This window comes from Equus caballus, chromosome 15 (assembly GCF_041296265.1).
Source record: "Equus caballus isolate H_3958 breed thoroughbred chromosome 15, TB-T2T, whole genome shotgun sequence".
NCBI lineage: Eukaryota > Metazoa > Chordata > Mammalia > Perissodactyla > Equidae > Equus > Equus caballus.
The window spans coordinates 71,089,208-71,112,930 of NC_091698.1; the positions used below are offsets into that span (position 1 = coordinate 71,089,208).

Here is a 23,723-nt window from a genome sequence, read left to right on the forward strand (position 1 = left end):
AGAATGCACATCCTCCTGAGTCATCAGATTTCCTGGGGCTGAGCCCAGGCCCTGCTTGTCAGCATATTGCTCACTGATGTGGAAAGCTTTCCTGTGGTCTAGACACTCCTGTCCCCAATCTAAAGAGATCTTCTAAAGAAGGTCAGTGTATCCAATCAAGGGAGGTGGGGCCTCAGTGTCATGAGTAAGGGAGTCACAGGCTACCTGCTGGGAAGACAACGTCATAGGTTCTATTTTGTCCGGGATGTGCCCACCTGCTGATTTCCCAGGAAGTGACCGGAAGCACATACAGCTGTGCCCAGGAGGGATCCCTGGCCCAAACCAGCTTGGCCCTGCGCTCAAGCGTGGAGTGTTGGGCTCTGCATTGCTCACTCATTGACGTGCAGGAGGGGTCTCCAGCACCTTCTAGGGGGTGTCTTGAGCTTGCTCACTGGGTGCCCTTTACCACTGCCCTCCAGCATTTGTTTAAGCTGGGCCCTTCCCTGCAACCCCCTTGCCCCCCGACTTTTACAGAAGCTGGGGTGTGACTGATGTTTACAACCCAGCGGGCTCTGGATGTTTGAGAGGGCTTTGAGAAGCCCCACAGTCTTAAATGCAAAAGGTGGCTGCAGACTTCTGGCTTTCTCCTGAATCGCATTCTGAGAGTCATGTGTTTCCTGTGCTTACATGCCACAAATTAACTGCCTTTTCACTTTTCCCACAGATTTTATCTCTTGTTCTGTGTAGTGGGGTATCATGGTATAGCGGTTAGAAGCGTGTGAACTTTGGAATCGGATTTAAGTGGGCATCGTAGCTTCTGCTGTTAGGGGCTGTGTTACGTTGGCAGAGCTCTCTGAGCCTCGGTTTATTCATCTGTAAAATGAGGATCGTCACAGTATCTACCTAAGAGCTTGGTTGTAAAGATTAATTGAAGTAGTGACATCATGCCTAAACCCACAATTGATGAGAGCTATTACTCCCCTTAATAATAACCCAAAGTGAGGCAGGGATCTTGGTGCTGGCCAGCGTCCCCGCCAGCTCTGAGGCTTGCTCCTACTTTTGCCAGCCTCTTGGTCTAGTTCCACTTCAGGCCAGAGCAAAATAAGAAAGCCCTGAATGTTTTGGGCTTTTGGGGGAGTCTGTGAATAGCCGAATCCATGAATGATGTCTCTGCAGGTGCCAGGGACCCACAGCCCCACCCTCATGCAGCGCCGGAGCACTGCCTGCCAGACCCTTGTCAGCGGTTACAACCTCCAACTGCCTCCCGCGACCTGAGTTTTATCAAAAGCTCAGTTGAGAGAAATAAAGTTCATGGGGGTTATTTAAAGGCCATGCATTCCAGCCATTCTTCCAGACGGGACATATCCGTGAACCCAGTCGGCTCTCATGAAGCTGAGTCGCTCTTGGACCACATTATTTAGCCACCACAAAATCTGTATTATGTCCCTCCCTTAGGATGGGGCTTCATGGAAAATGGCGGGAGGAGCCCTGCTGTTGAATTTGGTGGGGGAGATGCTGTGTTTACTAGTATTCACAGCCTCAGCCAGTGTTCTCTATCAGACCTACAAGTGGCGTATATTTCAGGCTTCAGTTCCTGGGAAATCTCTGCCTCCTCGGAGTAATTGGTGGGCTTCTGATTACGGGCAATGTGACTCACGAAAACTTGGGCTGCCAGGAAACTCAGAGCCAAATTTGGGGTTCAGGTTTAAGAATCCTAGAAGGGGGCCGGCCCAGTGGCGCAGCAGTTAAGTTCACACATTCTGCCTCTCAGTGGCCCGGGGTTTGCCGGTTCCGATCCCGGGTGTGGACATGGCACCACTTGGCAATCCATGCTGTTGTGGGCATCCCACATATAGAGGAAGATGGGCATGGATATTAGCTCAGGGCCAGGCTTCCTCAGCAAAAAGAGGAGGATTGGCAGCAGTTAGCTCAGGGCTGATCTTCCTCAAAAACAAAAAAAAGAAAGAATCCTAGAGGATCTCTTGGCCTGTTGTGTAAGGGAGATGATTTCTTTCCAGATGCTGATTTCTAACAGATGAGATTATTATTATTGTTGTTGTTTTGTATCTATCTTGTCAATGGCTTCAGGGCTCTGGTAGGACCAGAGTGGGAGTTTCCATCCCGGAAAACATGGGCTGGAGGATTGGCCAGGGTGAGTGGGAGAAGAACGAGGAGGAGTAGAGGAGGAGGTGAGGGTGCAAGGCACGGTGGCTGTTGGATATGTCCCTTTTTAGGCCACTGTCGAGTTGTAGAAGGGTCTGGCTTCACTGAACCAGAGAGTGTGAAAAGAGGATTTTCCATGGATTTGAGAAGAACCACAGCCATTGCTCAATTTGAACTTCTCCTTGTGCCCCTCCCCCCTCCGGCTTTCTGGGTATTTTTGTGATGTTGTGAAACACTGAAACTTGCAGTGTCTCCTTTCTCTTCCTCTTTGCTCCCCACCCCAGGCACTCCCACCCATCTTTGCCCCTGTACAGCTATCGCTTTCCTCCAACCCACCGCGGGGGCACAGGGTCGAGAGCTGGGCTGCCCACTGTGACTGCTCACCCATCTCTGGGCAACACAGGAGTTCCTCTGGCCTGAGGCCCTTAGCTTCGTTGCTGGAACAAATAGATGAGGGCCAAGGAGTTCAGACCCCTCAAGGAAAGAGTAATAACAGAGCAGCGAGCATTAGCTGAACACTCTGCTGTGTGCCAAACATTTAGGAACCATTATTATTGCCACTGTATTAGGTTTATTTTAACGAATTCTGTGCCTCAGCATCTCATGGCACATTTTCATCATTTGTCCTAGCAAGGCCCCTTCATCTATCTGTTTATCCATCGATCTAGTCCAGGGTTTCTCAGCTTCAGCACTATTGACATTTGGGGCCAGATACGTCTTTGTTGTGGGGGCTGTTCTGGGCATTGCAGGATGTTTTTCAGCATCCTTGGCCTCTACTCACTAGATGCCAGTAGTCACCCCTCCCTACCCTACCCTGTGACAACCAAAAAAGTCTCCAGACATGGCCAAATGTCCCCTGGTGGTGGTAAGGAGCCAGAATCACCCCCAGGTTGGGAGTCACCATCCCTTTTGTCCCATTCCTCCCTGATAGAAACCTCTGATGCATTAACTGGGTATCCCGTTTTGTCCTTGCAGCTCTAGCGATGGCCTGCTCATGTCCCTTGCCCAGTTTTCTATTGGGGTTGCCACCTTCTTCTTTTGATTTGCAAAGGGTAGTCCTTATGTATCTAGATATCAGTCCCACATTGGTTTGAACTGTGCTGTCTTCTCCCTTTCTGTCATCCATCTATTAACTTTCACCTTACCGGTGAGGACACAGAGGCACAGAGCTCACAATGCTAGTAAGTGGCGAAGCCAGGACACGAGCTCAGGCCTCTGTCCCCAGGGCCCAGGCTCTTGACCCCTGGGCTACAGCGACATCTCTTTCTTCCAAATATACCTTCACTGGAAGGCAGACGAGATCAGGCACTGAGGCCTAGGGAGGGGAGGGAGGTGGCTTGCTCAAGGTCACACAGCTAGTGAGCAGCATCGCCTGGATCACCTGGACGTGATGCCAAGTGTCTTGGGAGTTGGATTTAGCCTTAACTTTGGACCAGGACTGGCCAAGTGATTTTGCTGAAGTGCCTGATGGGAGCCCCTGGCTCTGGTGAGCAGAGGAGGCAGGGATCCGGGAGTGCTGTGTGGGGAGGGCTCTTTGCTAGCTCTGCCCGGGGAGGGGGAGGACAGGGCTCACAGACTCAGAACGGCCAGGTTTCTGGATTTGGACTTTCTGTCCTGGGCCTCTGTGGGCAGCAGTGCTCTCTGTGCCCTGGAACCTGGCGGGAGAGTGCTTCTTACCAGGCCCAGGGGATGACCGATGAAGGGGGAGCAGGGGGCACAGCGGAGGGGGCTCTGTTCCCTAAAAGCCATTCACATGACTCTCTGGCCTCAGAGTCCTTCCCCTTTCTCTTGTCTTTTTCTCCTTCACTGCCTTTGCCCTGCTTCAGTTTCCCTTCTCTATTTTCCTTTTCTCAATCCTCACGAAGCCCTCGGAGGGCTGGAGCTGGCCTCGGGCCTTCTGCCTCTCATGTGGTTGGTCTCCAGTTCCCGGACTGCAGTCCTGGGGCTGTCTGCCCTGGAGGCAGATGGGAAGGCCTCGGGGGGCCTGGTAGGGAGCAGGCAGGCCAATGAGCCAGCACGGGGAGGGCTGCCCTGCACCAGCATCCTAGGTTGGGGGGTTGGCCAGCAGGGCACAGCCACTCCCCACCTATCCACAACAGACATGCCTAGTTCGTCACAGAGCCCATCTCCATGGCCTCAAGATCCTTCTCAGCAGAGAATGTGGCACCAAAATGTGGCACCTCTGGTTTAGAGCTTCACCTTTAGTTTCTAGAAGCCTTTTCCACAATGGTTCTAAACCTTGACTGCTCGGTCAGAATCACCTCAATAACTTTCTAAACAGACTCATGACCAGGCCCCAACCTGAGATTCTGACTTCACTGGTCTGGAGTGTGGCCTAGGATTGGTATGCTGCGAAACATTCCCAGGTGATTCTGATCAGGAATCAGGAGTGGGAGGCGCTGTCTTACTGAGGGCTGTGTCACAGAGAGAACACGAGTGCCACTTAGGAGACCTGGGCTCAAGTCAGATGACCCTCAGCTGGCTGTGTGTCCCTGCACAAAGCCCGCTTTCGCTCCCTAAAGAGAAATTATGGATTTGTGGAATTTTAGACTTGGAAGGGGCCCGAAAAACAACCAACCCATCCCTCTGTCCTACAAATGAGAGGACTGTGTCTAGAGGGAGTTAGTGGATAGCTCAGGGTCCCACAGGGCTTTGAGAGGGCCAGGAAACCAGGCCAATTTTGGGGCTGTCTCCTCCCATTGACTACACTCGGCTGGGTCCCTCAGGGAGTTCTCTCTAGATGAGATTGTTGGGTAGATTGTGTGTCTGGGGGTCTCCCCACTGTTTACTGGAGGAGACTGGCCTCCCAGAGCCTGGGTGTGGGGAAGCAATGGCTAGGGCCAGAGGGCGTTGCTCTTAGCCGAACTTGCAAGAGAACTTTTGCAGGGCTGCTGACTTTTTGCAGCTGTTTTACGGGGCTTGTGCACCAAAAGGGGAAGTTGGGCTGCATTTAGAAAGTTGTCTACGAAGAGGAATGGCGGGGGTGGAGGTGAGGAGGGTGGCTGGGCTGGGGAGCCGGAGGAGGAAGGTGGGTGATCTGGGAGAGATGCCAGCAGGGGCCTGAGGACAAGGGTTTGATTTGGGCCCACATGTTGTCACTTTGGAAGCTCTTGGGGTGGGTGGTGGGGGCCGGGGGAAAGCAAAAGGGAGGGAAAAAGAAAAGAAAGGGAGAAGGGGGAGGGAGAATGAGTTCCCAGCCAGGGAGCCTGTTTTTTTCTTGGATTGGAAGCCCATAAGGACCGGATGGAGTGTGCTGGGAGCATGCCCAGTCCTGCCCCAAAGGCCCAGCGAGTGGCTTCTTCCAAAGGGGCACAGGGAGATGTCAGAGGTACCGAGAGAGGGTGAGGCTTTGTCATGATGGCCCAGCCCCAGGGTGGGAGATGCTACAGGAGGAACTTCCCCCTCCCCCAGGGTGTTCAGACTTCTCTGGGTAGCCTGCAATGTCCTGTCTCTAGAACCAGGAATGCATCAACTCCTCCCTGGATGGATCGGGGGCCCCACGGTGGCAGCAGGAAGAATACTGCACGAGGCTCCCAGCCCCAGGGCCGGAGGCCTGAAAAGGTTCTGAGAGCCTGAGTGAAGATCCCCATGCCTCCATTTCCCATTCCTGCTGGCAACCGGGAGGAGCAGTCCCACTGCCCCACCACAAGTGCACTGGCCCCAAGCACCAGGGAGGAAAATGCAACTCCCAATGACCATTCTGGTCACACTCTCCCTGCCCCCACCAAGCCCACTGCTCTTCCTCAGTCACTGGTGCCTGCAGGGTGCTGCACTCTCTGTCCCCACGTCCAGCCTTGTCCATACCTATGATTGTGGGGATGGAGTGAGGGAGTGGGGGTAGGGGGAGCATAACTTCGACCTGGAGCTCTCTTCCAGAAGGTCTGTCCCCACCAGAAATGTGGGCAGCAAAGCTTCTCTTCCCAAGGCGGCCCCACCCCAGAGCACCACAAGAAGAGGACTCAGAGGCACAGTCCACCTGTCCTAACACTGACCGTGCCACACTGGCCACAGAGATGGTGCCACCACCTTTCTCAGGGACGTGGTGACATGGTAGAATTGGCAGCCAAGGGACCCACTGTGAGGATAGGTGGAGAGGTCTGCATTGGTTCTGCCTCCGTGGCGAGCAAGTGAGGTCAGAAGTCCAACTCTCAAAGAGCCTGCTTAGTGAGCCCTGGTGAAGAAGGCAACTCAACGCACTCAGTTCAACTGAACTCAACAAGACTCCCATTCACTCTGTTATTCAGGCTTTACTGAGTGTCAACTATGGGCCAACCACTGTGCTAAGTGCTGGGGATGTGGAAGAGAGCAAACCAGACATAGTCCCTGGTGGAGGCATGGGAGGCTCATCGTGGGTCTGTGTCTGTAGGAAGCCCAGAAGGGTGGCCACGTGTTGGGGGGTGGGAGGAGGCAAGGCCTTTACCCCTGTGATCTCACTGGGGAGACGAGATTCACATACAGGAAACACTCAGAGAACGAGGCAGTGTTTAAATAAAGACATTACTGACTCTGTTAACCACATGTTGACGTGAACACGGCCAGGTTCAGGCTGTGTATGTCTGTAAGAGCTCTCGGGGGACCCTATGGGGCAGCCCCACTGGGGTTGAGTTACTTTCCAAGCTTCATGGAAGGATGGAAGGATCTGATGAGTTGGGCCCGACTACTAACCTTGAAAAAAACATCAGTTCTGACATGAGTGTATTCAACTGGAAAATCTATATGGACTCTACCGTCTTTCTTGACTCCTTCTTCCATCAGCCAGTGCTCTTGTCTTCCTCCTTCTTCCATCTCACTCAGAGCTGGAAACCTTCCATGGCCAATGACTGGATGCCAGACTTGGCTGAATGCCTATCACTTACCAAGTACAGGGCTAACTGTGAGAGGACGATAAACAACACAGGCCTTACCCTTAGGACCTGCAAACCGACTTGGGTTCACAAACTGCTATAAAAGAAGACAGTGAAAGACGCTTGTGAGTGTGTGTGTGCATGGGACAACAGGAGAGCTGAGTCCCATCCCTGGGTTTAGGATTTGGAATATCAATGCTGTGTTGTTTGTGTGTATGTATGCTGACTACTGTTTTGTTTTTTTCATCTCAAGCTTCAGAAAAACCATAATATTATAAGTAATTTCCGTAAGCTCTTTTGTGACATTCACCAATTATTTCTATTTTATGGAATGGTTGGAAAACAAATTAGAGACATTTTGCCCCTTTGCCCCTAAATACTTCAGTGCGTGTTTCAAGGACTTTTTTTTACATAGTCTAGTTCCTTATAGCTGAGCCTTCTTCCTCTCCTTTACAGACAGTATCAGATCACTCCATATCCTAAAAAAAAAGCTTATTCAATGGGAGACAGCCTGTTTTTCTGCTTGATTCCATGCTGGTGGCCTGGCGGTTGGGGGCTGCCTAGGTCACAGGGTCCTCTGGGAAATTTTCCTGGCTTCAGTGGCTATGCCTGAGCTGGCTTGCTACTGGACAGCTGATCTGACCCCTTGGAGACTTGGCCAGGCCTTGGCTGAACTCTGCTCTCTTTCCCTCCACTTTGTTCTTGAGTTTTCTGCACATTCTCCCACCCACAGATATGAATGTCACATGATGTTGGCTTTCCAGTGTGGCCTGGTGGAAGCAGAATGAGCTTGTTGGGCACCTTCTCTGGGCCTTGGAGGCCAGGCTCCTCTGAAAACACAGGAGGCTTCCTTTCCCTGACTCGCAGGTGGAGCGAGGCTCTATGGCGCGGTCTGGCTCCAAGGCTGTGGTCCTGCTCAGGACTGGCAGTCTTAGGCTGAGGGAACATTTTCCAGAGCACAGCTGAGGGACAGAATGTCTCTGCGAGATGGACTGGGATGGGCAGGGTTTTGGAAAGGCCCCTGCTTGTTCTGGGAGGTGTTCAGGAGGCTGAGGTTTTGGAAATCCATGGCGGCTGTTCATGACTGCTCCCAGCTTTGGGACAAGGAATGATGGGTGCCCATCTCCTTGGGTTCAGGGGCAAAGGTGAAGCCCAGCACTGTTGACCTGGGACCAAGCCTTCTGCTGGGCCTGAGGAGGGCACTGGACTTTGAAGGGGAACTTAGCCTAGAAGATGGGACCCTGGAGTCATGAGATGCTGTTTGCGTCCAATGAACCTTGGCCAGAGCTCTACCAGCACTGGCTGGGACACAACACCAATGTGATCTCCCAGCCTGCACTGAAGGGTGCCTCTGATGGAGTGGGGTAGGGGAAACCCCAACAAACCCACGAGACAGAACACGCTGGAGGCATTTAACTAGGCAGTTCAGTCTCGTGCAAGGAGAGGCCAGGCAAGGGAGAGCTCAGAGCAGGCCTGAACAGTCAAGAAATGCTCTGGGGAGGAGGAGCATGCTCCCTTTCATCAGCTTCTGTCTCCCTCTGTTGCGATCTTGCACACAGCCAGCACACCCAGGGGCCCATTCTGGCTCTGTTCTGACATCTTGGGCAAGTCCGTTTGCGTCCTCGGGCTTGTTTCCGCCTCTGTGAAACCGGAAGTCGAGCACCTGAGCCATCCCCCAAGGCAGCGCTGAGTGGGTGGGCTTCAGAGGTGCTTGCAGAGCTATGAAAATACAGATACCCCTGCCCCGTGCAGACTTTGGGGGCGAGGCCCAGGCCTGTGTGGATATTGTTTTGAATAAGCTCCCCAGGTGGTCCCTGGGGCAGAAGCTGGGTAACTATGGCGTCTTCACGTCCCCAGCCCCTGACTTAACTGCAGACTCCACGGACCCACACTCAGGCCCGTATTCCTTGACGCATTTCTCCCGGGTGTCGAGGAGGGCCTGGTACAGGTGGGGACCCTCTGGCCTCCCGACCAGGCCGTCCATGGCCCCTCCCACCCGGGAGCAGTGCCGTGGTAGGGCGGCCTGAATGCACCCCCTTCTCCCTCCCTAAGGACCAGCCTCAATGCCCCCCATTACCATTTCCATGGCGCTCTCCTCCAGGGCCCCATGGAAATCACGAGGCTTTCTGAGGAGTCGTGCAGACTTCAGAAAAGACCCCGGGCCCCCTGCCCGCCGCGGCTCCCTCTCCCGCTCTCATCCCGCTCCGGGCGCAGAGACAGAGCCCCTCTCTCCTCGGCGGCCTAGCCGCTCATTCTCCCACAGAGCTGACGTTTCTCTGCGGCCCAGCTGGCTGCAGTTTTTAGAAATAACAATATCCCCGGGGGGAGGAGCGGCGGCGTGAATGGGCGCCTTTGTCCCGGGCCCTCTGAAGCCCGATTAATTATGCGCCGCGGAGCGCGGGGAGCGGGCGGCCGCCCGGGCGGCTGAAAGGCCCGGGCTGGGGAGCGCGGCCGCCGGCTCCGCGCCGCCGCACAAAGGGCCGCGGAGCAGAAAACCGCCAATTACCCGCATTTTGTATTTGCCGTTGTCTCGCTGACACTGTGGACGGCCCCTCCCCAGGCGGCTGCACTTTGAGGGTTTTCAAGCCCTTTCTCCGTTACCAGGGGCGACTGGGGAGAGGGCTGGGGGAGCGCGGGATGCGCCAAGTGCTGGGTGGGATCGTGGCGGTGGGGGACGTGGAGGGAGGGAGGAGAGTGTGGGTGTTGCCCCTGGGGACCTGGGTCTCTAATCTAATGCTCTCCCCAAAGCTGGAGCCTGTTCAGAGCGCAGATTCCCGGGGCCCCACTCCGAAGGACTGCCTGACTCAGTAGGTCTGGGAGCCCAGGAAGTTGCATTTTAACAGGCAGTCCAGATAATTTTACTTTAAAAAAATTAAAGTCTAACAGTGAAATGCACAGATCTTAAGTGTCAAATGTATACATCTGTGTAACCTACATCCATCAAGATAAAGAACAATTCTATCACTCCTGAAAGTTCCATGGGTCCTCTTTCCAGTCTCCCCACCCCCACTTCATCCCCCCCACCCCCACCCCCACCCCCACCCTCCCAGGCGTCCACTGCTGAGTTCTGTCATCATCTGTTAAGTTTCACCTGTTTCTGGACTTCATGCTAAGTGGAGTCTTACAGTATTCACTCTTTCGCTTCTGACTTCTCTCACTCAGAGTAATGTTTCTGAGGTCCACCCATTTGTGTGTATCAAGTAGTTTGTTGCTTGTGATTAGTTTATCTGTTCACCTGTTGATGGACACCTGGGCTGTTTCCAATTTTTGGCTGTTATAATTAAGCTGCTACGATCATTTTGTACAAGGCTTTTGTGTGGCTATATGTTCTCATGTCTTTTATCTCGGCGTGGAATTGCTGGGCTGTTGGGAAGGTGTTTCACTGTAGTGGATACTGCCAGACCGTTTTCTAAAGTGAGTATACAACTTTCCATCCCACTGACAAAGTGTAAGAGTTCCAGTTGCTCTCCATTCTTGTCAGCACTTGGTATTGTCAATCTTTTTGATTTTAGCTATTCTAGTGGATGTGAGGTGGTATCTCACTGTAGTTTTCAAGCCGGGTGATTTTAACTGCTGAGCTCCAAAGACCTTACTTGGAGAAAATTCCTGTCTACTGCCATTTTTGCATTTGCCTGTGAGGTCCAGCAGGGTGAATGACCTCCCCAAGGCTCACAGCTCATTGGGCAGAGACAAGATGAGAACACAGGATTCCTGACTACGAAACAAGAACTCATCGTGCTGCCCCTTTGGCCTATACCTCATGGGCCGGTATGTGTATGTGAAGCGTGAGTCTTGCTCTGCTCAGGACCATTCAGAATGGATCTGGAAGGGCATTTCTGAAGAGTCCCTGCCTGCCATCCAAGCAGCAGAATCCATGGGACTCTGGGGCCAAGAGATTGGTCTTGGCCAGGTAGGTGTGGACATATGCACACATAGGGACAAGGCTAGGGCCTGGTGGCTGCCTCCCCTTGACTCTTACTCCAAGGGCACAGACCAACTCTCAGAGTCCCTCTGCCTTAGCCACCATAGAGGGCCTTAGATATTTTCTGATCAAGCCCAGAGGAGGTGCTGGGTGATGGAAATGAGGGGGCAGGGGTCCTGGGCTTCCAAAGTCCTCCTTTGCCTATAAGCATTCTCCTAAGTGTGGTTTTGAAGACCCTCCAGAACCTGGCCTGACCTATCCTTATGGAGTGGTATTTGGCTGCCTCTGTTTTGCATACCGTACTCCAGCAATATTGGACACCTGTCCCTCCCTTGTTGTCCCTCTAACCTATCATTACATACTATGGAGACTGCATTCTTCAAAGATGGCTGCACCAGAATATATATCCCATCCCACATGCTCTTCTTGCAATGTGAATGACACTCCTCCCACGGAGAGGTGGGGTCTAGGTTTCCTCTCATCGAATCTGGCCAGGGCTGTGACTGCTCTGACCAATAGAGTATGGCAGAAGTGATGATTTTGGATGCTAAGTCGTATAAAGGTTATAATTTCCACCTAGCTCTCTTTCTTTTTGGGGATGCTCACCCTAGGAATCCAGCCACCACACTGTGAAGAAGCCCAAACTAGCCTGCCTGGAGAGACCAATGGAAACACCCATGTGGAGAGGAACTGAGGCCCCCAACCTACAGTCAGCACCCACCACGAGCTTTGTGAGTGAATGAGCCTTCAGATTATTCCAAAGTCCAGCCTTGGGTGCCTCCAGCTAAGGCCCTAGACATCACAGAGCAGAGGTAAGCCCATCCTGCTGTGCTTTGTCCAAATTCCTGACCCAAAGACTCTACAAACATAATAAATGGTTGTTGGATGCCAATATTACAGTAATTTGTTACACAGCCATAATAACTGATATTTCTTGTCTCCTCTCACCCTTATTTCATAATCCCTTTACCCTTCTCCCACTTCTAAATTTAGCTCTTCTCTTTGAGGTTCAACTTTGATATCACCTCCTCTAGGAGCCCTCTGGCCTCCCTCTGCTCTGAGCTGGAATTTCCTCCTCTGTCCCCGAGGAATATGCTTAAGTCTTTGCATTCTCCACATTGTCCTACAACTTCATGTTTGGATGTTTGCATCCTCCATAAAGCAGCTCCCTGAGAGCTGGAAAAGTGTATGTTTCCTCTCTGAACATTTAAGAACCTGGCACACAAGTCTTTGTTGAAAGATGGTGTATCCCGAAAAGGGAGGGAGCCGGGCCTGAATTAAGTGAAATCACTATTCAACTTCCCACTCTCTGCCTTCATTTCCTCTGCACCAGGCCTTGAGCAAGAGAGACAAAAAAGACAAGAGATGGTTCTTTGCTTCAAGAGGATTTCAGTCTGATTAGGGAGACAGTCACAGAAAGACTAGAATAGACTAGTGTATGATTAAATGAGATTCATAATCCCCAGAAGGGGGAGAGACCTGTGTGGCATGGGGTGGTCAGACCAGGCTTCCTAGAGGAGTCGAGGACTTAGATTTAAAAGTATCAGAGCTCTAGGACAGGTCTCCTTTGGATAGAACTCCCGGCTTGCTTTTCCCTACCTCCACTTGCCAAGGCCCCAGCTAAAGATGTATGTGTGTTTGCGTGTGTGTGTAGATGTATGCACACATGCGTGGTCAAGTAGGGGGCATTGGTACACCTGTGTCCTGGGATAGACTCTTGAGGACAAGCCTATTCTTAACCATCTCCTCGGTTTGCCTCTCTCTTCCACCGCACTGGAGGAATGGGATAAGAATGGGCTAAATCAAATGGGGTGGATGCACAACCAGCTAAGTGTACACCCGACAATATGAGTGGGCCTTCAAAATAGTCCTGACCAAAGAAGGCAAGAAACAATAAAGTCTATAGCTCCATATTGTTCGTGTAAACAAAGACTCCATGTCCACAGAATGACAGTGTATGTTTTAGAGGGACACACAGACAAACAAAGACATGATGTCAGACATTAATGTGGTTGCTTTTAGGGATGGAGGAGATTGGGGCAGTGAACGAGGATTGAAGGAATAAATAAATTAAACAAGAGAGGGCCTTTGTGCGGAAGGAACAGTGATGCGAGTGTGCCATTGAGGAGAATGATTGACTCGACTTCTGCGCTTGAGGTCCAAACAAGAAGAAAAGTCAAAACCCAAATCACTCTTGGAAATGATACCACCAGCTTTAGGACAGTGCTCCTAACTGTGTGGGCAAGAAGGAGGAGGGGTGGGGGCAGGGGCTTAGCTGTAGCTGACATGTTTTATTTTCATTAAAAAGATAAAGACATCTGAAGCAAAGTGGCAAACTGTTAACATCTGTTGAATCTGGAGAGTGTTCACGTGGGTTTGTTAGATTATTTTTAAATGTATCATAATTAAAAAATTTTAAGAGTTGCCAATCAAGACACTGCAAAATAATTTTATGACTTCTGCCAGAATTCATTTCTGATCATAGGTTGGCCTCTGAATAGGTTTATGGAGCTGAATAACGGCTATCATCTGACGGTGACTCAAGTCCCAGTAAGGAGAAGAATATGAAGTATTGATTTTCCATTGATACTAAAAGCACTCATAAGTAAGATGTTTGGGCAATGACAAATGTCATTGCCTGCTGTGTATAGAGTAAAACCAGTGGCTGAACAGCCACAGGAATCTTTTTTGTGACTCATTGGATCAGATCAGCCTCTCAGGACGTTGGGAAGATCACCGATTAGCTATTGGCCTTCCTGGGGATGAGAAATCCTAGACGAGGGTACAGAACTGCCGAAGGCAGCTCCTTGAGGGCTGCACAGCTCACCGTTAGGGCCTGGGCTCTGGGCCCTACTCACAGAGACGAGCTCAGCAGCTGAAGCTGTGGCACAGACTCTGCTAGATGATCCTCCCTGCCCCTGGCCACAGCTGATGGGTATGGAGGGCATAGCTGAACCAAGCTGGGCCAATTAGATTCTTTCAAGATTCTGGAATTTTGAACCGAAAGGCAGAGACTGGGAGCTGTTGGAATGGGGCTGCTTTAATGCAAGTGTTCTAAGGAGGTTCATTGACTCCAGATGCGTAGGTCCTTGGACCTTCTCTGGCCTGTCCTGAGGCTCCGTTGTTCAACCCTTTCTTGAAATTTAATACATTTTTTCTTTTTATTTGCCAGGATTGATTTCTATTACTTGTCCTGTGGAGTAGGTTAATATAATATTTTATTATATCTTCCTGCCTTCCCCTAGTGATACTCCTAATACATACGGTATCTTTGTTGACTTAGAAAGAAAGGGGCCCCTTTGGGCAGGTAAATTAGAAAAAGCTGTTCTTTCCTCCAGGCAGACACAGCCCCTCCTCAAGGTGAAAGCTTGGGTTCGTGGAATGTGGGGCTGGGTTTCAGGCCCCACCCCATTCATCTCCTTGGCCAGGCCCCTTTCTGCAGTGCACAGACTGCATAACCATTCATGGCAGCCCGTCCTGCCCACCATTTCTTTCCTGGCTGATTTGTCCTCTGCATCGAGGTGTCATTCAGGATAGGAAGCATTATTCCAGACAAGATTTACTGGAAATGTTCTATCGTGCAAGCTCTATTTAGGACTTTAACGCTCATGACAAAGATGTAATTTTTAATCTTTGTGTGTTGAAATCTGTTGAAAGTCAAGCTTTAAAGGAAATGTAGGAAAGTTCCATGGCCTGGTCAAGTCAACAGAAGTTACTATCTTCTTCTGATGAATAACCTGCCGGCTTTGGAGGAAGCTTTCCACCAAAGAATCTGGCAGACATTCTTGAAATGTCAAGGGACACTCCTCCTTCCCCCATGTGAACATACCCCTTGAGAAGGTGAGAGCGAGTGCACAGGAGTCAGTCGACAAGGAGGGGTCTTGGGCTGTGGTGAGATTGACAGGGAAACCACAGCCAAGGCATTGAGGGCCTTGGGGAAGAAAAGGATCTCAGGGAGGAAAATGCCTGAGAGGAGGCTGCTCCAGCTCTGGCTTGTTAATTCATTTCACATCAGGCAGCTCCATGAAGAGTCCCCCTACTCTCTGAGAGAAAGCCGAGTAGAGAAAAACTAGTCAGGAACTTTCCTGCCAGAGGACCCACCCACTCCTGCCTCGTGTGCCATCTCCCTCCATGTCTACAAATACAGGAGGCAGTGTAGACTAGCAGGTAAGGATGTGAGTTTGGAATCAGAATGCCGGGGTTCAAACCTCAACTCTGTCACTTTCTGGCTGTGTGACCTTGGACATGTTACTTAGCCTCTTGTGATGGTTTTAAAACAAGTCCACAATCCTTTGACTCTCCTCCTATGAAGAGTGGGAGTCTATGTTCTCACCCCTTGAAACTGGTGGGCGGGGGGAGAGATTTGGGAATGCCTAGACAAATAGAATGTGACAAAAGTGACAGTGTAATTTCAAAGGCTGGGTTAGAAAAGACCATGCAGCTTCTGATGGTTCCTTTTGGGATGCTCTTGCAGGGAGCCTTCAGCCAACATAAAAGCAATCCGGCCACCCTGAGGCTGCTTTGTAGAGAGGCCACATTCAAAGAGAGAGGTGCCTGAGCAGACCCAACCATCCAGCCCCAATCTGCTTGAGTCTTCACAGCCTAGGCCCCAGGCATGCAAATAAAGAATCCTTTGGGCTAACCCCAGCCCCAGCCACCAATTAACTGAAAACTCAGGAGAGAGATCCTGAGGGAAAGCTGCCTGGCTTATTCTCGGTCCCGCCCCAAAATTCGTGAGCAAAGTAAATGATTGTTTTTGTTTTGAGACCATTGTTTTGGGATGGTTTGTTATAATGCAAGACAGCTGATACAAACTTTTGTTATCTGGAAGTGGAGAGCTGCCATAACAAAACCTAAATCCGTGGCTTAGGACTGAGAGGTGGGCAGAAATTCTAAGAGTTTTGAAGATGTTGGTGGAAGCCTGATGGCCCTGAAGGAGGCTGCTGGGGAGGGCTTAAAGGAAAGTGAGAAAAATGTTGGAGGCAACAGGAAAGGGGTCTCTCCGCAGTGGAGGAAAATTTAGCAACATTGTCACTTGAAGTGATATGGACAACAGAAATGTACCTAATGACCTAATGCTTTGGGCTAAGGAGACTTTTGTTTTTTTAATTTTCCTTGAAATTTACGATGATTGTTATTTTAGAAGAGACTTTTAAGCAGAATGTTGAAAGTGCCAACTGGGTTATTTTAACTGCATGTGATAAAGATGGAGAAAGATGAGTTAAAAAGGAAACTTTAATTTTCAAGAAAAATTTATAGAAAACATTAAAAAGCCAGGGATTTGCTGGTTTGGGAAGTAACCTTGTTTCTCATTCTCAGCCTCCACAGATGGCAAAAGATTCTCAAAGTCTGAAAGGGCTTCAGGACAAAGATGAAATCCAGAGTGGGACTATAAGAACCTTTGTTAAAACCTCAGAGAGACTTAATGCTTCATAAAATCTTTCAAATGGACAAAGGCCCTCTACGTATTTCAAGAGTGTGCCTCACAGATTCTCTTTATTAAACAATAGGGCTTCTAAGTATCTTAAGGGAACTGTCCCTCAACAACCTCACAAAAAGCTCACGGTAGAGAAGAGCTGACCTTGATGAGACTGTGGTGTAGCTTTTGCCCAAGGTAGTGAGGCTCAACAGGACCCTTAGAAAACCTACAAAGTTTTAAATAGAATTGTATTATCAGAAGCACCATCAGCTTGGACCAAAAGGGACAGAGTAGAACAAAATGAAAAAAAGTTTCCCAATGTTTTTGGACTTTGAGCCCCCAAGAAGGGGGAAGAAAGCAACCTGAGAAAGCTACTCAGTTGCAAACACCAACCATCTTTTTTTTTATAGTAAAGAAAAGAAGATACGGAAGGTGGAACCAAGAGCCCCGAGCATGGAGCCAAGAAGTGTGGAGAAGCATTCCCAGGCAGTAGCACTGAGCCCTAATCAAGAAACTGGCAATATGTGCCTGTCTGGATTTCAAAATTGCTATGGACCAGTGACTACTGTGTAACTCCCTCCCCACCCTACCCCATCTCTTTTTGTTTTATTTTTGTTTTTTCTTTGTGAGGAAGATTGGCCCATAGCTAACATCTGTTGCCTTTCTGTTTTCTTTTTTTTGCTTGAGGATGATTGTCGCTGAGCTTACATCTGTGGCAATCTTCCTCTATTTTATGTGGGATGCTGCCACAGTGTGGCTTGATAAGCGGTGCTAAGTCTGCGCCCAGGATCTGAACCTGCAAATCCCAGGCTGCTGAAGCAGAGTGTGTGAACTTAACCACTATACCACTGGGCTGGCCCCCCACCCCACTTCTTTTGAATGGGAGTATTTATTATAGTGGTTATCCAATACCTGTCGCATCGTTGTGTGTTGGGTGTACATGGAACAGATAGCTTTTCTCTTTAGTTCACAAGTCTTGAGATAAAAAGGAATAGTACTCAAGGAACCATGCCTGAAGAACTGCGTCTGAGGGCTCCTCCACACCTGAGTGGTTTAGATGATGGGATCTCAGACCTTTAGCTTAACCCTGATGCCATAATAGACGAGACTTTTGGAGATCATTGGAAGGGAATGAGTATATTTTGCATGTGAGAGGAATTTAAATAATTTATGTCCAGAGGACAGACTGTGCTGATTTAAACATGGCTCAAAATTATTGACACATTTCCTAGCAAGAAATGGAATTGAGGTCCCTCCCCTGTGCCTGGGTAAGCCTTTGTAACTGCCTTAACAAATAGAATGTGGTAGATATGACGTTGCATGACATCCAAGCCTTGGTTAGAAAAGGTGAACTTTTCTACAAGCAAGACAACTTCTGTCTTGCTCTCTCTCAGGACATATGCCTTTGGACCTCTGAGTTGCCAGGAGAGAAGTCCAGCTATTCTGAAGCTGCGTGTGGGAGAGTTCGTGTGCAGAGGCCACAGAGAGACAGAGAGGAACTCCAGCTGGTCCAGCCCTACTTGTTTGAGTCCTCCCAGCCCAGGTGCCACATATGTGAGTGAACAAGCCACAGTCACACTCTGACTACAACTTCATGAGACTCCAATCCAGAACTGCCCAGCTGAGTTCCCTGTTTCCTGACCCACAGAAACTGTGAATGGTAATACATCATTGTTGTTTTTTCAGCCACTAAGTTTTGGGGTGGTTTGTTATTCAACAAGAGATAACTTCTTAAAGCAACCTTTTCCGCACCTGTCAATAGGGCTAATGATAATATCTACTTCAAAGGCGGGTAAATGAGGAACGAGTCCATGAGTTACAGTTTGTGAAGCTCTGAGCTTGGGGTCTGGTGTATAGTAAACGTTCAATGAATGTCGCTTACCCTTCACAGAGCTTCTTAGTAGCTGTTATCCTAAACGATAGCTGTGAATCTAACAAAAGTGACGTTTAGTTTAAGTAACATTCTATTCAAGAAGGAACCGTGTGCTTGACAGTAAATATTTGTTGAATAAACGAAAAAGAAAAAAAAAAGACCTTTTTTTGGTGGTAGCTAGGCTCCAATGATGGCATCAATGAACATGCTTCCTGATATTCATTCCCTTTGTAGAGTTCCCTCCCACACTGAATCTGGTCTAGGACTATAACTCACCTTAACCAACAGAATATGGCCGAAGAGATGCTGGGCCAGTGCAGGCCTGAGCTTTAATAAGGTTTGAGGCTTCCACTTTCATACTTTTGGGAGTCCTGAGCTGTTATGTAAGAAGTCTGGATCCCTGCTAGAGAAATCCACATGGAGAGGAGACCTGGAAAGGCCACATGGAGAGGGAGAGACCCTGGGAGTACATAGAGAGAGAGGGAATTCCGGCAATCCTACCGTCTCCACTGAACCCAGCCTTCCAGGGTCCTTGCCTGGGTGCTAGACATGAGAATCCACCATCTTGACTCAGCCAGCCCAGTCAAGATCCCAGATGACTACAGTCTCAGCTGCCATCTGGCTGTAGCAGCACGATAGTCCCCAGGCGAGATCAGTAGAAGTGGTGTCCAGTCAACTTACCAAATCATGAGAGATAATAAGTATTTGTTGTTCGTTTTAAGCCACTGTGTTTTAGGGTGGTTTGTTACATGGCATTAGATAACCCAAAGGTGCCCAAGACAGTGCCTGGCATACAGTAGGTACTCAATAAATATTGGTTGACTAAATGAATGAACCTCTTCATTCTTTTCCTCCCAAGCCTTCTCCTCTCAGGCCTGGTGCTCTGAGCTGCCCTCCTCTCCCACTGCTCATCCCTCGGCCTCTGCCTTACTTATATTCCCATGGACTAGGGAGACTAAAGTAAAATGGGGCCCCTGTTGGGCTCTTGAGTGTGTAAAAGCCTGAAATGAGTTTCCTCTGTGTGGAAATTCTAGGCTATGGACCCTAAGGCAATGTTTCCCTGCTTCTCGGTATCTTGGGAACAGGTGTCCTTATATTTTTAAAGAGGGAAGAGAAGAGAGACTCGGCTTTCGAGCTGATCTCTCCTGGGTTTGAATTCCAGCTCCTCCATGTCCTGACTGTGTGGCAGTGAACTGCCGATTTAACTGACTTCCTTATCTGCCAAAAGGGCTCAAAATCAAGGCTTCAGTGCAGAAAGTCAACATGCCATCCTCCGTGTGGTGCCTGGAGTGTGGCAGGTGTCATGGGGCCGTTAGTGTGCCTGCAACATGAAGGAATCTCATAGACATGATGCCGGTGGCAAGAGCACATACTATCTGTGACTCCATTTAAATGAAGTCCAAAAATGGGCGAAATTAATTGATAGAGGAATTTCTAAGAGAGGTTCCCTCTGAGGGGGAGAGGTATTGACTGGGGAGGGCTCCAGGGAACCCTCGGGTATTCAAAATGTTCTATATTTTGATTCAGGTAGTGTATGCATGTATGAAAGCTCATTGAGCTATACCGTTAAGAGTAACGTGCTTTACTGTGTGGATGTTACATCTCAGTAAGGAAGTTGAAAAAATGTTAGTGTGTCCTCCCTTCAGTCAGGAATGATCCCTAGGAATTCCCTAACTCCCAGGACTTTTGCTCCTTATGGGACTGCCTGTCCTTCCTCCCTTGTCCCAAGCCCACCCTGACAGCAGCCTTGGGTAACGTTATCCTAGCGCTTTGCATAGCTGGCTGGCACTGCCAGGCTTGGCCTGGGGCTGATTCCAGGATGGGAACTATGGTGGGATGTCTCACCTTCTGCTCCTGAGAGGGCAGAGTGGCTGGGCTGTGGGGTCCCAGATTCCCTTGGGGGCTGGTGAGTGGGAAGGGGGCTTACTATCCCCTACAAAGGGTCTGGGGCTTTAGTGGGGTTGCAGGGTGTTTGGAAAGAGTAAGCAACCAGAGCACGTTCTTGGCACGTCGGGCCTGGTTCCTGGAAGGAGCGAGGAGGAGGTGGGCGCCGAGGGCGTCCGGGCTGGGCCAAAATAAAGAGCTTGTTCTGCTCACAGCCCTGCTATTTGAGGCCCTGAAGCATGACGTCCCTCAGAGTTTCCATTCTCTGCGCTGCAGCTGTTGGTTACGTGTTTCATTCAAATGCTTTGCAGGAAGCAGCAGGCTCCACATTCCAGGGCTTTTAGTCATTTTTTCTCTTAGAGCTTTGGGGCTGGGGTTAGAATGTTCTTCAAACCACACTGTCCTCGGCTGGATTCCCAAGAGGAAGTGGGTGGGTCCCTGGGGGATGAGAACACAGGTCCAAATTCAGGGACGGAATCAAAAAAGATTAAGGCCAGCACAAGAAAACTCCTAGAGAGATCACTGAGCTGAGGTCCAGGTGTGGCCAGGGGTGGACGCCTATGGGTGGTGACTCTTGCCCTCCCCAGCCATGGGCCCAGGGGCACGTGGAGTCTCCGGTGTGTGTGTGTATGTGTGTGTGTGTGTGTGTGTGTGTGTGTGAGAGAGAGAGAGATGTGTGGTGTGGGACAGAACGGAGTTAGTGGTGGCATGTCACTCTGAGGGACCCACATAGTCAGCCCCTCTCTTTTGTCACTGCCCTTGCGCAGAGGGAGAGTGTGACACGGGGCTTCACTTGCTGCAGGGGTGGGTGGTGACATATGTTTGGGTTTAGGACAGGGAGAGAAGCACTTTAGCAAATGGACCTCACAGATACACGAGCCCAGAGAAACCACAACAAATGTTTGTTAAGTGTCTGCTCAGCTCCTGGCACTGAGCCGGGTGTTGGGAACACAAGAGGGTGTAAGACAGACTCCATCTCTGCCCTCGCAGTCAGGCCTGGGAAATATGGCCTGTAAGGTGTCCACTGGGATAAGGGGAAGAGAGCAGATTAAGGGAGCAGGGACTGATCGAGACCAGATCTGGTGGCAGAGAGTAGGTGAGTGTAGATGGCCGCCATGGATCATGTTGAGATGGTGCATGCCGGGAGTGTGAAGGGAATGGTGGGGCCCAGGCAGGGGACCTGGTGGGCTGAGGTGGCTGAAACTCTGGAAGGGAGAAGGTGATGGACAGCAGCAAAATCCCAGGGGTCCTGAAGCAGCCTCATTTGCTCAGGTCTTCAAAAGCCCGAGAGGCTTGCCCAAGAAGAAGAGGGGAGAAGGACCAGGGGGTCCCGAGCAGCTGACCAGCCTGGTGCCACCCTTTCCTCTGATCACCTGGAGCAGAGGGAAGGAAACACTGTGTTGAGACTAGTCTAGAATTCACAATTGCTCACTGTGCTAGGCAGAATTCTGAACATGGTCCACCAAGATTTTCCACTAATCCCTGAATATGATGAGATATCAAGCCCATAATTCTGCCACATTATATGGCAAAGGGATTTAAAAAACCTAATTAAGGTTATAAATCAGTTGACTTTGAGTTAATCCAAAGGGAGATTATCTGAGAGGTGTGCCTAGTGTAATCACATGAGCCCTTTAAAAGCAGAGTTTTCTCTGGCTGGTGGCAGGAGAGGAAGTCATAGATCTGAAGCCTGAGGGGGATTCCATGTACCTTTGAGGACTTGAAGATGGAAGAGACCATATGGAAGGGACCTGAGAGAGTGCAGCTTCTGGGAGCTGAGACAACCAACAAGGAAACAGCACCTCAGTCTGACAACCACAGGAGCAGACTTCTACAACCCAAAAGAGCTTGGGAGCAGATCCTTTCTCAGAGCTTCTAGACATGAGCCCAGCCAGCTCACACCTTGATTTTGGCCTTGCAAGACCCAGGCAGAGAATCCAGCTGAGCCCACCCGGACTTCTCACCTGCAGAACTGTGAGATAATAAACGGCTGTTGATTTAAGCTGCCAACTTTGCGGGAGTCTGTTATGCAGCAATAGAAAGTGAATACACTCCTTTCTCATTTCATCCCGAGAAGGTCTGTGAGGAGGGTCTGAGGACTCCCCCTTTGCAGACAGGGCAGGCTAAGCGAGGTGCTCAGTTTGCACGTGTCCAGGCTGGGGCTCAGGCCCGGGTCCAGCTGATTTGAAGGCTCTTTGCACCATGAATGCTTCTCTGACCTGAACAGCCACAGATGAACCTTGGGCACTTGGCCTAAGTCAAGGGTGTCTCATCTTCCCATTCAGGGGAAGCAGGGAGGGCTGCATCTTACACCCCCTTTTATAAGAACCACCCAGCAGCTCCTTCCACGCCACAGCCTGCAGTCTGCAAAGCTGTCCCAGGCCTGCATGCCCAGCTGAAGAGCAGAGTTCTGGCAGGAAACAGGAGAAGGGCAGTGACCTCGTCCTCCTCCTTCTCAGATGACACGTCTGGGCTCTGTCAAGGCAAGAGGCAGGAGCTGGGATGCAAGGAGCAATAAAGTTTGGCTGTGGCCTTCCCCACTCCCAGTAAAAAGCATTCTCTGACTGGCTGGGATGGGGATTTTTTAATTTTATATTTGCTCCCATAATAATTTGTTGGACACATAGTTGAATACCCCCGGGAGTCCAGAAATGTTTGCAAGGAGAAAGATTATGTTTCTGCTTTATTGATTAAAAAGCCCTAATGAAGGTTTTCTCATTCCCACATGAGGCCTTTTCCAAAAATCTCCTCTGATTCTTCCCAGATGGTGTCCAGCTCTCTCTCGGAGCCCCCGGCAGGGTGGGGCTTCAGAAAGTAGGAGGGTTTTGTGCCTGACAGACCTGGGATCTCAGCTGTCACTTACCCCAGAGGGGTGGTTGGGCGAGGGTGGGCAACCTCCCTGAGCCTCACTTTCTCTGTTAGACTGTTTCTGAGATGCAGTGAGCCAAACAAATATACACAAGGTATCTGGTACGCAAGGAGGAAGGAATCAGTATTGTTTTCCTTATCTGTCTGCCTCACCACAACACAACAGCTACCTTGGAAATATTTTTTTGACAACCAGAACATAATTTTTATTCTGATGACAGGCAGGCCTGGTCAGCCAACAGCAAAAGTCTGCAATCAGCAGAATTTGCCTGTGTGCTCCACCTTCTCAAAGCCACTTCCTCTATCCATATCCCGTTTCCTCCTTTCAGGCCCTGTCTGGCTGCATCCCAGGGCCCTTGGGGGGAACATGCTGGGAAGCCTCTGAAAGACGCTCTCAGTTCGGTATTCGAGAGGGAGGGCTGTGCCTCACCCTGGGGACTGAATGGTGGAATCCCCAGCACGGGGCAGGGGGGCCAGCAAGGGGAAATTTGGGGGCAGCAGGGAGGATGCTGCGAGATCCCTCCAGGTGTCTGTCTGGTGGCAACCGTGAGAAATGGTTGTGCAAGGCTCCCTCCAGCTCGGTTTCTGTAGACTGCGTCTTTGGAGGTTTGAGCTAAATCCTTTTAGAGGTAGTTTTTGCTGCCAAGGAATCTTTGGGAGAAATCTGCTAGATTTAAACTTTTCAAAGTTTCCACAGTGAGGGCTGTGCTGAGTAGGTTCTCAGGACAGAGTTTGGGGTTGTCCTGTATCTGGGGAGTGAGAGGCAAGAGG

The 23,723-nt window shown here is 50.2% G+C and overlaps 1 long non-coding RNA gene across 3 annotated transcripts in view; it reads left to right on the forward strand.

The window, feature by feature from the left end:
• The window catches only part of LOC102147795 (uncharacterized), a 37,379-nt gene extending 15,285 nt beyond the window's left edge, over positions 1-22,094 (forward strand). Inside the window, exons 2-4 of one of the 3 annotated variants that reach the window (XR_001378477.3) lie at positions 11,520-11,720; positions 17,722-17,987; positions 21,751-22,094. This is a non-coding gene — a long non-coding RNA (uncharacterized lncRNA). Of the gene's footprint in view, positions 1-11,519; positions 11,721-16,737; positions 18,359-21,750 lie in introns of those variants that run through there. The other 2 variants (XR_011426466.1, XR_001378476.3) reach the window with 2 other exon arrangements.
• The last annotated feature ends 1,629 nt before the right edge of the window (positions 22,095-23,723 follow it).